General features: G+C 34.4%; 1 protein-coding gene across 1 annotated transcript in view; it reads left to right on the top strand.

Annotated features, from left to right (window-relative positions):
* The window catches only part of LOC129234430 (dachshund homolog 1-like), a 255,566-nt gene that overhangs the window by 24,453 nt on the left and 217,531 nt on the right, over positions 1 to 13,582 (top strand). The window lies entirely within an intron of this gene.

The following is a 13,582-nucleotide window of genomic DNA, read 5'->3' as shown; positions in this document are numbered from 1 at the left end:
TTAACCAATTTTGCTCTCAACGGCTCATGTGTTACACTTATTGATAACTTTCAGCTTGGCTATATTTATCGCAAAGTAGTTGCCAAATTCTAACATCACTTAAGTTTGCATTCAAATTAATACCGATTTACTCCCCAAAACGTGTTAAAAACCCTTTTTGGAACATTTGAATGAAATCAAAAGAGGAGGTGCACAACTATAGTCAATCCATGTGGTCTACATACAAAATTTCAACTTTCTATATACGGCATACCGTTTTTGAGCTATGCGTGTTCTCGAAAATGATCGCGATTATTAACTTGGGAATCATCATCAAAATGGCTATTTCGGCCATCTATTCGTTCTTGGGAACATATACATGTGCGGACGTGCTGAAAAAAAACTCAACATTCAATTGGGGGTAAGTAAATTGGAAATGTTGGCTAAAATTTACATGAAAAGTTTTTTTGGAAATGACAATATACTTCCTTTGCTACGTAAAAGAAGCAAAAAACGGGAACACCTTCAAAAATAATGATGTATTTTACCGATTGTTTTAAAATTAATTTCAGCTGGAACGTACCAAAATAAGTTATATGTCTCATGTCAAAGTTTATTAATATACTGAAGTGTCTTATGTCACACATGTATTTTAAATCTAATACTTTCCTTTTCTTTTCAATGTCAAAAGTAACAAGCAGTTATTTACTCTAGGATTGTCAAATGATCAATAGTTATTTCATGTCAAACTTTTTGAGCAATGTGGTTTCACTTTCTGGGTGCGGAAGGAGCCATTATTTAAGAGCCATTGTCTGTAAGAATCAGGCAGTTTAAAGCATTTGTGATTGTTCACATTTTTAATTTTTTATATTTTCACATATATTGTTCCTTATCATGAATGTAATGTAAATCCGAAATTTGAGCTTTGTCTGACTCACCGTTTTTGAGAAAACAATTTTTTTTTTATTTAGGGGGCGTGGCACATTTTTGCTGGTTTTTCAAATTTGCAGATTTTAATGTGCTTGTTGCTTGAAGCGTCCTTATAACAACATGGGTTTTTTAATTCCATATTACTATATGGTCTTGTTAGATACTGTTACAGCTGTCAAATCGGTGACACTACGAGGGCGAAGCCCACAAACTCCGTTTAAAAATGACCGAAAATGAATTTTTTTCTATATTCAAGGCCAATTTTCTCAAAGCGCCTTCATGATGACACCAACATTTTTAGATCACTTTCTAGCCACACTTACATACATCAAAAATATGTATCAAAATCGGTGTCACTATAAGGGCGCCAGAAGATATTGGAACTTTTATTCGATAAATTTAACAAAAACACAAATATTTAGAATCTAATTACAACTGTCGCCCTCATAGCAGAAATTTGATACTACATTAGGTTGATAACCAACATGTTTGTCTAACATTTGCACAAAAAAAAAAATCGGTGTCACTCCTATTATTTTTGGAATCCTATTATTTTTGGAAATATAATCGTTCCAAGTTAGTACGTTATGGCGTTTTTTTACATTTATTTATTTAATATTTTCACACCCAGATTTTTTTTTTAACATATTTATTTTTAATTTAATACAAAGAAGTGTACCTTATAACATAAACAGCTTTGGGCAGCAAGAGAGTTTTTTTCTTGAATAGAAAATGCCCGTTTTGATATAGGTACCAGGTGGATCTATTGTGCATAACATGTCTAAACTATTATATCAATACTCGTCTTGTTTTTCCGGCCAAACAAATTTATTTATTCCAATTGTTCTTGACATGCATTTGACCTAAACTTGCAAATGGTCATCTTCTACTATTTTTCTGGGATACCATGTTTTCCCATGCTTTAGTGCCACAAAAGTAGCAGTTTTCAATAAGAGATGACCATCTTTCTGAAATTGGTTGATTTTATTCTTAATGTTATCTTCGTTTTGGTCTACGTTATCCTCAAATTCAGTTTCAGATTCTGAATGTTCTCTTTCTTCAATATTCTCATTTGATGTATTGAGAATTCGTTTTTTTGTTTCTTCCATCGAAAAAAAAGGGATAGGATTTGGTTCATAGTACAATACTCTGAAGCAACGAACAGTTTTTTCCCCGTTACGAACTGCATTTCTCATCAAGTGTGCAACTTGACAGGGATGTTGTTTTTTCCCAGTATTTTCACCAATCGTAAATTGTTCTTATAAATACTGCTTCTGCTTTGAAGTGAACTTGAACTGAGCTCGTAAAGATAGGGCCCATCCAATTTCATTAAATTGAACTTGTGGCAATGCAAGGGTATTTATTAGTTGAAAATTTGAAGCATTTATATAAGATGTTTGTAAGAGCTTCTCTCTATACATCTTTCGTATAAAATCCATTAGCAAGTTGACGTCAAATGTATGTCAAGAACAATTGGAATAAATAGATTTGTTTGGCCGAAAAAACAAGATGAGTATTGGTATGATAATCTAGACATATTATGCACAATACATCCGCCTGTACCTATATTAAAACGGGCATTTTCTATTCAAGAGAAAGACGCTCTTACTGCCCAAAGCTGTTTATGTTAAAAGATACACTTTTTTGTATTAAATTAAAAATAAATATGTTCAAAAAAACTCTTTGGGGGGTGAAAAGATTAAATAAATAAGTATAAAAAAAGCGCCATAACGTACTAAATTCGAACGATTATATTTCCAAAAACAATATTAGTGACACCGATTTTTTTTGTGCAAATGTTAGACAAACATGTTGGTTATCAACCTAATTTAGTATCAGATCTCTGCTATGAGGGCGACAGTTGTAGTTAGATTTTAAATATTTGTGTTTTTGTGAAATTTATCGAATAAAAGTTCCAATATCTTCTGGCGCCCTTATAGTGACACCGATTTTGATACATATTTTTGATGTATGTAAGTGTGGCTAGAAAATGATCTAAAAATGTTGGTGTCATCATGAAGGCGCTTTGAGAAAATTGGCCTTGAATATAGAAAAAAATTCATTTTCGGTCATTTTTAAACGGAGTTTGTGGGCGCCGCCCTTGTAGTGTCACCGATTTGACAGCTGTAACAGTATCTAACAAGACCATATAGTAATACGGAATTAAAAAATCCATGTCATTATAAGGGCGCTTCAAACAACAAGCACATTAAAATCTGCAAATTTGAAAAACCAGCAAAAATGTGCCACGCCCCCTAAACAAAAAAAAAATTGTTTTCTCAAAAACGGTGAGTCAGACAAAGCTCAAATTTCGGATTTACATTACATTCATGATAAGAAACAACCTATGTGAAAATAAAGAAAATTAAAAATCCCAACAATCACAATCTGCCTGATCCTTACAGACAATGGCTCTTAAATCATGTCACACAAATCGAAAAAATCGGAAAGGAACGCGGGGGGAGGTCTCCCATCCCTCCAAAACGAGGGTCTAATAAGAGTAATAATTCGAGCAATGTGGAAATGAATCTCTTTCAGCCAATTTCAAAAAAAAAAAAAAAGTATTTAAAAAAAAAAAAAAAAAAACTTGCTGTCATTCCATTAGCAACAAAATTGAAAAAAAAAAAAAAAAAAAATTACCGATTTTTTTAAAGCAGATGTTTAAGCAGTAGAAACGTAAAAGAATTCAAATTACAACAACATTCGCTAATGTAGAATATACAATTAATATTTTCGAATTCGGTTTCTTTCAGATTAAAAGAAAACATTCAATTCAAAAAAGATTTCTCAGAAGTTTCACATTGAGGCCATAAGCTTAAAAATACATCTTTGTTTCGTAACTTTGAAAATAAGATTATCGAATTACGGAAAATTTAATTATTGGAATCGAATTACCGCTCTATAAAATGAGAGAGAATCGAAGAACTGTTTAAAAACCATCTGAATTAGTGAAAACTGTTTTGAAGAAGCATTTAAACTGAAAGTTAGTATCGATCACACGTAGCTTTACCTTTTTCATTTTAGATCTGAGAAAGAAGTTTTTAAAATTTTTGACTTGCCTTTCGTTTTTTCTTTAATGATTAGTTTCACGTATAATTATCATTCATTATTATTGTAATTTTTTTTGTAGCATAATAGAGCCATTCCTCGGAAAACGATCATTTTATCCCGCACGTGACACCTCATGTTATTAAAAATAATACTCTAAAATATTAATGAACAAAGTTCTTTTGCTTAAAAAATTACAAACTTATGTGTGATATCTTAATCAAAAGACTTCGTCATTACCCATTTCAATGATCATTTTTTAATGAAATATATGAACAGGCAGGACAAAGGGTTGACTTTTTCGTGAAATGGTCCAATATTAACGTCATGCTATAACGCAGTAAAATGATACAAAGAGGTAAACTTATATATTTTCGGCTGCTAAATTTGTTCTCGTATACATAGTCTTTTTAAACTGGTCGTTATTCTAATTAGTCATATCCAGTCTCATCCGTAAAACTTTAACTACACTCCTGTGCTTTTTCTCATTGTGTTACGAGACACATAAATTGATTCACTGTCGCTTCAGAGACAGAAAAGCCTTACAGTAGAGCTTTATCGAATTGATTCAGACAAAGGTTTTTATAACTATCATTTTGCTGGATCTTTCAGGACCGTTGACAAAAACATAAATTTTCTGCTTGACTGCTTCACTTAAAGATATCTTGCTATGTAATTGTGGGGTTAAATAAATAACAATGTTTTACTGTGTAGCTACACTACTTACTTTTTTTCTTTAATTTCCCAATGACTGGAAGCCAAATACAAAACAAAATAAAGAAGGCATACTAACATACAAAGATACGAGGATAAGTCAAAAAGTCTTTGCGCCTGTTTTTTTAAGCCAAAACATGACTGGGAATACAAAACGAATATGTACATTCCCAGCAGTGGCAGTTCTTTTAACCGTACCAGTCGTATCTGCTTTTTGCTCGGAAGAGCGGAGCTGCTATCAGTCATTTAAGAAGACGGTCCGTCTTCAGACGTCCACAGCTTATGAGCAGCGAAATGTTATTCGTTTTCTATGGAACAAGGGACAAACGCAAATAGCGATTCGCAGGGAAATGCTCCCCACACACGGGGAAAAGTGTCTCTCTTGGAGACTCACTTGGAGAGACACAAGGGTCGTTTGTCTCTTTTGCTCCATAGAAAACGAATAACACTTCGCTGCTCATAAGCTGTGGACGTCTGAAGACGGACTGTCATCTTAAATGACTGATAGCAGCTCCGCCCTCCCGAGCAAAAAGCAGATACGGCTGGTACGGTTAAAGGAACTGTCACTGCTGGGAATGTACATATTCCTTTTGTATTCCCAACCATATTTTGGCCTAAAAAAATAGGCGCAAAGACTTTTTGATTTGCTCTCGTATATCAGCTGCTCATGCACAGCAGCGTATCCAAGAGGCATATAAATTGACCCCTAGTCTGATTCTTGATCGTGCGCTGCTAAACTTGTTGTTTAAAGTCGTCATTAAAGAAATTTATTTTTTGTTTCAGTGTATCGATAAAGAAATTCTTTTTTTTTTGTATGAAAACAAGGACCTATTTCTGAAGCTGTTTTTTTACCGAATTAAAAAAGCTTTTCTGTAGCGCTTTCCCTAGCGAATCTCTAAAGATTGTCTACAGGAGAGAATTGTATTGGTATATTTGTAACACAAAACACATTTTTGAAGCATTTCATAAAATCTTTTTATCAGTTCTATAACTCATAAAACGAGTGCAAGTCACATCTTTCAGCGCAAGTTTCCTTGAAACATCACGTTTACTGCTGGAATCTGATTTATTGAGAACTGATTTATTTCTTATTCCATCATCTTTGACACGTATGGTCATATGGACTTGATCAAGTTTTGAGAGGAGATAGAAGATGAACATCGATAGAGCATCGTTGGAAAATAAGCGTTTGACATTCATTAGAAATAACTGAAATTCCTAAGTTTAATGAAAGAAATTTTATCAACCATCAATAATGCTTGAATATATTTTTCTTATAAGCTAAAACAGAAGGCTGTTAAATATAGAAGGAAATTGTGGTAGTTTATAGCAGTTAACCTAATCTTTTATTATCTCCAAGTACTTTTGTAGAAAATGACTGATAAGGTGACCAACGCAAAACAAAACCATTCTCTAACAAGAGTCACCATGTGAAAGCGGAACAAAGTATAAAAAATCATGTCTAGATGCTCTTGGTTTGAGTTATAAAATTTTGCCCTATCTGATTCACAAATTTAAATGTTTTGTGACCTTACACGCAGGAGCCTATCATTTCAGTTATTGCCGTATTGGGACATATTATTATATAAACTATAACTGTACATGTATAAACTGAACTGTCATGCAACATACTAACAGCTCGGATATCACATCCAGAGACTGAAATTTCATCCATGTTGTGAACTCATCAGTATGGAACAGTGAATAACCGAGGCTGCAGCCATGGCTGCAGACTCTCGCTGGTGAGATCAATTTACTTTATCTTCTAGTTTGTTGGCACTCTCAGCTTCAATGAGATGACATCTGTCTTCAGCTCAGTCATTCACTAGTCCAGACTGATGAGTTCACAACAAGGATGAAATTGTAGTTTCTGGATGGGAAAACCGGGCTGTCGGCTCTGCCTTATCCCTGTCTTAAGGGCGCAATTTACTGCTTAATATACACGTACACTTAGTAGTTCGTATGTAACGCTATGTAACATCAAGTTCGGATCCAAGGAGTTGATCGTGGAGCTCGTGATCCTTTTATCGTCATCGAAGTTCGAAGACATCCAAAAACTGTATTTTGGGTTCGGCTTCGAAAAACTACTGAATGTCCCAGTCTCTCAATTAGTGCTCGAATATTGCACTTATGCTTGCTCATATTTCAACAATGACCCCCCCCCCCAAAATTAGATGTTGAATCTGGTTTGTGTGACGTACGAATGAGAAATAGAACGCATTACATTTTGTCTTATTAGTTCCTTTGGACAGCTCATCTCGGCTTTGACTATTGCCCAAGATTGACATGGTGAATTCTGCGATTATTGAAGGGAAATTCTTTTCTGATTTGCAAAATGGTCCCTCTCATTCAAAGGATTGTGAGTGCGGTCCCTCATTCCTTACTCCATTGAGAGAAATTCCGATTAAAAGCACTGAAACGGAAATAGAACCCAGTGTCTCTTTCCGGTGGCAGACGAGAACCATTTTCTGACGGGCTCAATTATCTGTTTACGTAAAACAAACTTCGCTCTCTCTCTCTCTCTCTCTCTCTCGACGAAGAACACCCCCACTTCGATGACGTCACGGGAAGGGGGGTGGGCAGCTGATTAGCAGGGGAGCACAGTCGTTTGAGACCCGATGACAAATGGATTTACGAGCGGGAGATTATTTTTTTCTTACGTTTTGTTTTGGGACAGGGTGTTATTTTGGAGAAAGTATCTTGGAGGGGAAGATTGTTTTGAGATTTTGCGTTTGCTTTGTTTATGCCGAGTTGTCATCATAAACAACGATCAACGGGTATAGTCGAGAAAGATTTTTCTACTCCTATTCCATTTAAAAGGATTTCTACTCAATTGTCATTCTATAGGAAAGTTGGAAAAGCAATACTAAATTTCTTATAAGTTAAATTATTCATTGAAATTTCTGTATTAAAAACTCAGCGGCAATTTCAGCAGATTTTAACACCGTCGAAGTATTATTTTGTAGCATTTTTATGAGTAGCATACATTAAATTTTGTAAAAGAAAAGGGGGAAGAAAGGGAACGTACAAGACGTTGGTATATTTCTTGGAAAAAAAATTATGAAGTGTTGTGCTCACTAGGAAAAACTACTAACTTTCTTTGTACTAAGCAACATTAGATTCGTCGATAAAGAGACTATTAATCCTCTCTTCTCTTGTTTTAAAACCTCTCTATAATGATAACACATTTTTGTTGAGTATAACGCCCAATACAGTCGACTCACGCTACAAAGCGATCCGACTTACGCGAAATGGCTATAACGCGAATTTTTCGCCAGTAAAGAATTTTAGACCTAACGCGAATTTCTCGCCAGCAACACGAAAATTTTTGAAAGGGAATCGTGGTGTGTAAATATCGGCTTTGTTATTGGCTACTATTTTTTTTTCTTCCTTGAATATACCTTCATCTCTTTAGCATCACTGAGAGCGAAAGTTCCCACACCGTACTAGTCTGAACATCGCTTATACAAAAAACTCTACTCCAAATTTTCGATTTATTTTTTTCATTCTAAATATGAAAGTTCATGAAATATTATGGCACCTAAGAGCGCTGTTTCAACTAAAGTTTTAGAAGATAAAATGAAAAAGAGAAAAATTCCGACAGTTTAAAGTAAAGATAAAGAATATGTGCTTGAACAACTATATAAAATGCGTCGAAGATAGCACGACAATTAGGTATGAGTGAATCTTACATTTGTACAATTAAAAGTCACGAAAGGGAAACTCGTAAAAGTTCGCCGATTAGTGTCTAAGCAAAATGCAAAAATTAAGAAAATGAAAGCTGCTTTAGTATTGAGTATTAAAAAAACCAGGAAGAGGGGCGAAGCAACTGTATTTAAACATACATTATAATAGCGATTTGATCACGCAGCATAAATCTATCAACAAACTATTCATTTTTTAAAACTTACAATTATCATTACTGAATCTACAGCACAGTATGTTTATAGTACATCATTTTATTAATTCTACATACTGTACCGTACCGTACTGTTTATTTTATGTCTCTCTTTCCCGCTGATTACTGATTTTGTGCATCGTAGCAGTATTTTCTGTTGAATAAAACGTTTTTTTTAACAAATAAAAAATTAGTCTTTTATGTAAGAAACTGTAATGTATAGTTTAAAAATTGTTTTTAACAATTTGAGGTAGTGTTTACAAGTGTCTAAAATAATTGGGTATGTTTATAAAAGTTTTTACACATACCCTATTTCACAACGCGAAATTTCAACTTACGCGAGGTGTCTTGGAACGCATCCCTCGCGTAAATCGGGACTCGACTGTATTTGCTTCTTAAAGTTTTCAGAAAAAGAAATTTAGCAGCACCCCTCGCCCTTCCCCAGGTGCATAATTAATCCCGTTAGAGAAAAAACAACAGCGTCATATGAATTATGCAACTCAGAATAGAAAATGTACAGTTTTAAACAAAGCTATTCTTTTAATAATTTATCGCTACACATTTTATTTTTTATCACAACTCCACAGTTACATTTCTTGAGATAGTAAACAATACTGAGCATGGCAGATTAGCGCTAAAGTTAAATAAGTGTTTTACAAATGAGGCAGTGAGAAGCAAAGGGATGCAAGTGCTAAAATTAAAAATTTGCAGGCAACCAGTACACACAAATGGTACGTGAACTTCTCCTCTGTTTTAGTGCTAGAGTACCCTGGTACAAGTAGCCCTGGTAGGAGCTACTTGCAGCATAACTTGCTATGCAGCATAGATTAGAAAACCATTTCAATGAAAGCCAACCAAAGATCGGAACTTTAAACGCGTTTCAAAACTCGAAAATGTCCGCTTGTGTATCCCTTTTCCTTCTCACTGCCTCAAATGTTCTTCGTATATGGACATAAGCACCTCTATTGGCACTTGGGACATTTTTATACTTGGGACACAACTTGGATGGCACTTGACATTGACATTTCGATTATTTTCTGGTAATTCAATTGTAATAGACATTATCAGTTGTTGCACAAAACACCATGCAATAAGTCCAAAAGTGATTCTTGTTTCATTGCATAAAGTTTGAGAAGAACTTAGACTCTACTTCTATACAATGTAATTAAATTTTGAAGAATTCCAGAAATAATTACATAAATGTTTGTTCTTTTTCACTAAAGGACACTTTTCACAAGATATGTCTGTCACTGAGCCAAAAAAAAAAAAAAATAAATAAATAAATAATGTTTTTGGAAGGCTTTAAAATTTAACTCCATTTTATAGAAGTAGAGTCTATGTTCTTCATAAAGTTTCTGCAATGAAGCATGAACTACTTTTGAACTTATTGTAGGTTGTTTTGTGCAACAGCTGATAAAGCTTTTGGAGTAGAATTTTCCTATTTCATAAACATACTTTACTGCACATTTTTTTTTTCAATTTAAATGAAAGTATTCAATTTTAAAATTACAGTTTATTATTTATTTCATTGCATTATTCATTGGATTATAAATTCTACCAAAACACAATATTGCTTTTAAAGTCAAATAAACCAGTTACGTATGTCAAGTTGACTGATTAATCTATTTCATCTGTTTCTTCCAAGCAAAAAAGATGCAAAGTATTTATTAAAATAATAACAAGTGTTAAACCCTTGTTCAATTTTTTGATTATGAAATATAAATTACTTCTTTAAAAACTAGATAAGATGATTGTAAATTAGAATAAATGTCAAATACCTTTCATTTGTCAAATATCAAAAAAAAAAAAAAAAAAAAAAATGGTGTGGGGGATCTCCCCGTCAGAGTTAGCCATCCCCTACTTTGTGTTCATCCACTTTTATCACTGTATAAAATGGAATGGTCTTGTGTGTATGCATAGATATTTGTGCATCGGAGGTAAAGGGCCGTATGAGGCGGTCAGAAGTAAAGGGATGAAAGTGGACATTTTCCAAGTTTTGAGTAAAACGCGTTTAAAGTTGCGGTCCTTAGTAAGCTTTTACTGAAAAGTTTTTCTAAATCATGCTGTATAGCAGCAGATACCAAGTCTGCCAGTAGCAAGACAGAGGAGAAGACCATCTACTTGGGGCTTGCACAGTAATTTTGGGAACTATCACAAATGATTTCTACGGGTCCCCATCCATGTTGGTTATCCCTACGTGCCTCCATATATTTCACCCCTTATTTTAAAAATCTCAGACCCCCTTCAGGATTGGGCCTGGGCCAACAGGTGTCCCTTCACCCTCATCCCCTCTCACTGCTTCATATGTTACAATTGTTATTTTTCAGCAGAATCAGCAGTATGATTTCTTTTCTGGCTTTATAATTTTTGTGCCCTTTTATTCTTAAATTCATGAAAAATGGAATTAGTAACTTTTACTTCTGATACACTGAAATATGCATGCCAAAAGGTGAATCTTGATATATTGGAAAAAGTGTTGTCTAAATTTTGTTTGTGCTATTTCGTGATGCCTAGGAGAGAACACTTGTCACCTATAGCCTAGAATTTTGGTACAAAAGAGAAAATTCCCGCATTCCAAAACATTTTACATAATTCGAAATAACTTTTCTTTTTTTTTTTTTTGCACAAGGTGAATTTATTTCTTCTTTTACAGTTAATAAGAACAAGAGGTATAAGTGTTTCTAATTCAGCGAGAATTCTAAGCTCAGTTCAAGCTTAGAGATATGACTTCGACGATAAGGTGAAATATTTCATAATTTTGAAAAGCAACTTTTAGTAGATTCAACTCAGTTTTAATCCTGTTTATCTTTCAAACTGTCTAATATTTCTACCTTTGAATATTGCTTAGAACTTAAATGATTAGTGTAATTCTTTACTTCTTTAAAAATACAAGCAGCTTTCTTTTAAGGTGTAGCTTGTTGGGCACCGGATTTAGGGGGGGGGGCAAGCAAGAGTGCTTGCCCCAGCAGCAACTTCTGGTGGTGGCAAATTCATCTTATTTCTTCGGGATGTTTTCGTTGAAGCTAGATATAAAAATGTGAAGGTAATTAAGTAATTTCAAACTTTTGCCCCGGTAGTACAAAAAAATCGTAAATCTGGCCCTGAGCTTGTTTACTTTGGTTCTTTTCTTTGGGAAATAATAATCGCCATAATTTGTATAACCCGCCATACACGTTAATAATAAGTCAGTTATACCGTACATCGATATAGACATCGCCATATATTTACATACGCCCGGGGTACATAAAGTAAGTATTACACCCCCTACACAGCGATGGATATACCAGTAAATGTTTTCATTCTTCAACATTTTTCGCCAAACATATGCTGAAAATTTGGCAATATCTGAATCCAGTCCCGATAACAAAGAAGTAATCTTGCTTCTGCTTTCACGATTATGAGCATATTATGTGTACAAGAACAGTTCTATACGCTGTTCACGAAAAGATAGACCAAAAATTAACAAACAGGTTGCCAGAAAAGTTGCCGCTGTGCCACGTTTAAGGATTTTCTCTGGAATAAAAAAAAAAGGTAACTCAATACTAATCACATCCGCCGTCTGCTTGTCACCAATTTGTTCTCGCCCAACCCAAACACGTGACTGACTTCGCCAAATAGCGCATTTCTTTGCATACATTTAGTCTATATTTTCTATGAACGCAGTATATATGCCATGGTACAAAAAAGAATAAACTGTTGTATTATTACTTTCTTCTATATCTAATATATAGAAAAAAGTATTGAACTCGTACAATTTTTCGAATTTCGAAGAATTCGACCGTTTTGAGGTGTGCTGAGTCCTTTTCGACCATTTTTGGAAATCGAACATGAAATTGAACGAAATTTGGTACACATATAAGCCCCTATGTGAACTTGTGCCCATTGGTTTTTAGCGCGAATTCCTCCAAGGGGGGCGGAGCAATAAAACGTTTCTTGAGTTATGCGTGCCTGCTATTCCGCAAAAAGTAACAGGGGGAATCAAACAAATTTGTTTGCCCCTAACATGTATAGGAGATGATTCAGTTTTGGTGCCAATAGCTCAAACGGGGGCTGAGCTATAGAACGTTTTTTGTCGCCAATTGTGACTGCTATATCTCAAGAAATAATGAACGGAAGCAAACAAAAATTTATCGACAAGTAGCCCTTAGAGGGTATATGAACTGATTCTATTTTGGCGTCAATAGCTGAAAAGGGGGTGGCGCAATTGAAAGTTCTTTCTTTTTTATTGCGAGCGCCATATCTCAAGAAGTAATGCTACGTTCTGGATAAAATGTGGAAGAAATGTGAACCAATATGAAACAGGTGTTGGTTCAATTTTGGCGCCAACCGCTCCGAGAGTTTTTTTTTTTTTTTTTGTGCGAATAAAAATAGCTTTATTAATGCAACAATAAGAAAGATAAATCGTAATAGACTGTCGTCTGCGTATTTCGCGTGATTTTAATTGTTGGGAAATGATCGGAAATATTATCTCAATGATTTAAAAATTTTTAACTGTTACCATCTTATGTTTGTTAACAAATAAAATATTTGTAATTAACTCAAGCAAGGCTATCAAAATAACTTTCAATGTTCGCTCTTTGCTTTGCTTTTGCGATAATTCGGAGATAGAGATGATCGTCAATTTTTTGCAAGTGTAATTTTGTTTAAGTTGGGAATATTGCTTCCTCGTCAAGCATGGTTAGGGATCAAAATTCATAAGAAAGATATCGAAGAAAGTTTCGTGATGGCCACAACTTACTAGTTTTAATATTCAGAAATAAATGGCGCTTTACTCAATCTTTTCTGCGCAGCCGCATGATCTACGAGCGCATGTGCAGTGAACGTTTCTCAAACTAAAACAGGCTCTGAGCATGGAGATAGGTATCTCTATATACAGAAATAGTTTCATTTGGTTATGTGTATTGTTCATGTATTGTGCATTTTTGATTTTATGAATAATATAGAACTGCTTGTCATGCTAGTATGAGACAGAAGACGGAGTTATGCTATCCGCCGTATTCCTCATGCTTGGAG

This window comes from Uloborus diversus, chromosome 1 (genome assembly GCF_026930045.1).
Source record: "Uloborus diversus isolate 005 chromosome 1, Udiv.v.3.1, whole genome shotgun sequence".
In the NCBI taxonomy this organism is placed as follows: domain Eukaryota; kingdom Metazoa; phylum Arthropoda; class Arachnida; order Araneae; family Uloboridae; genus Uloborus; species Uloborus diversus.
Note: the sequence above shows the minus strand (reverse complement) of the source record. Positions and strands in the feature narration are given on the sequence as shown.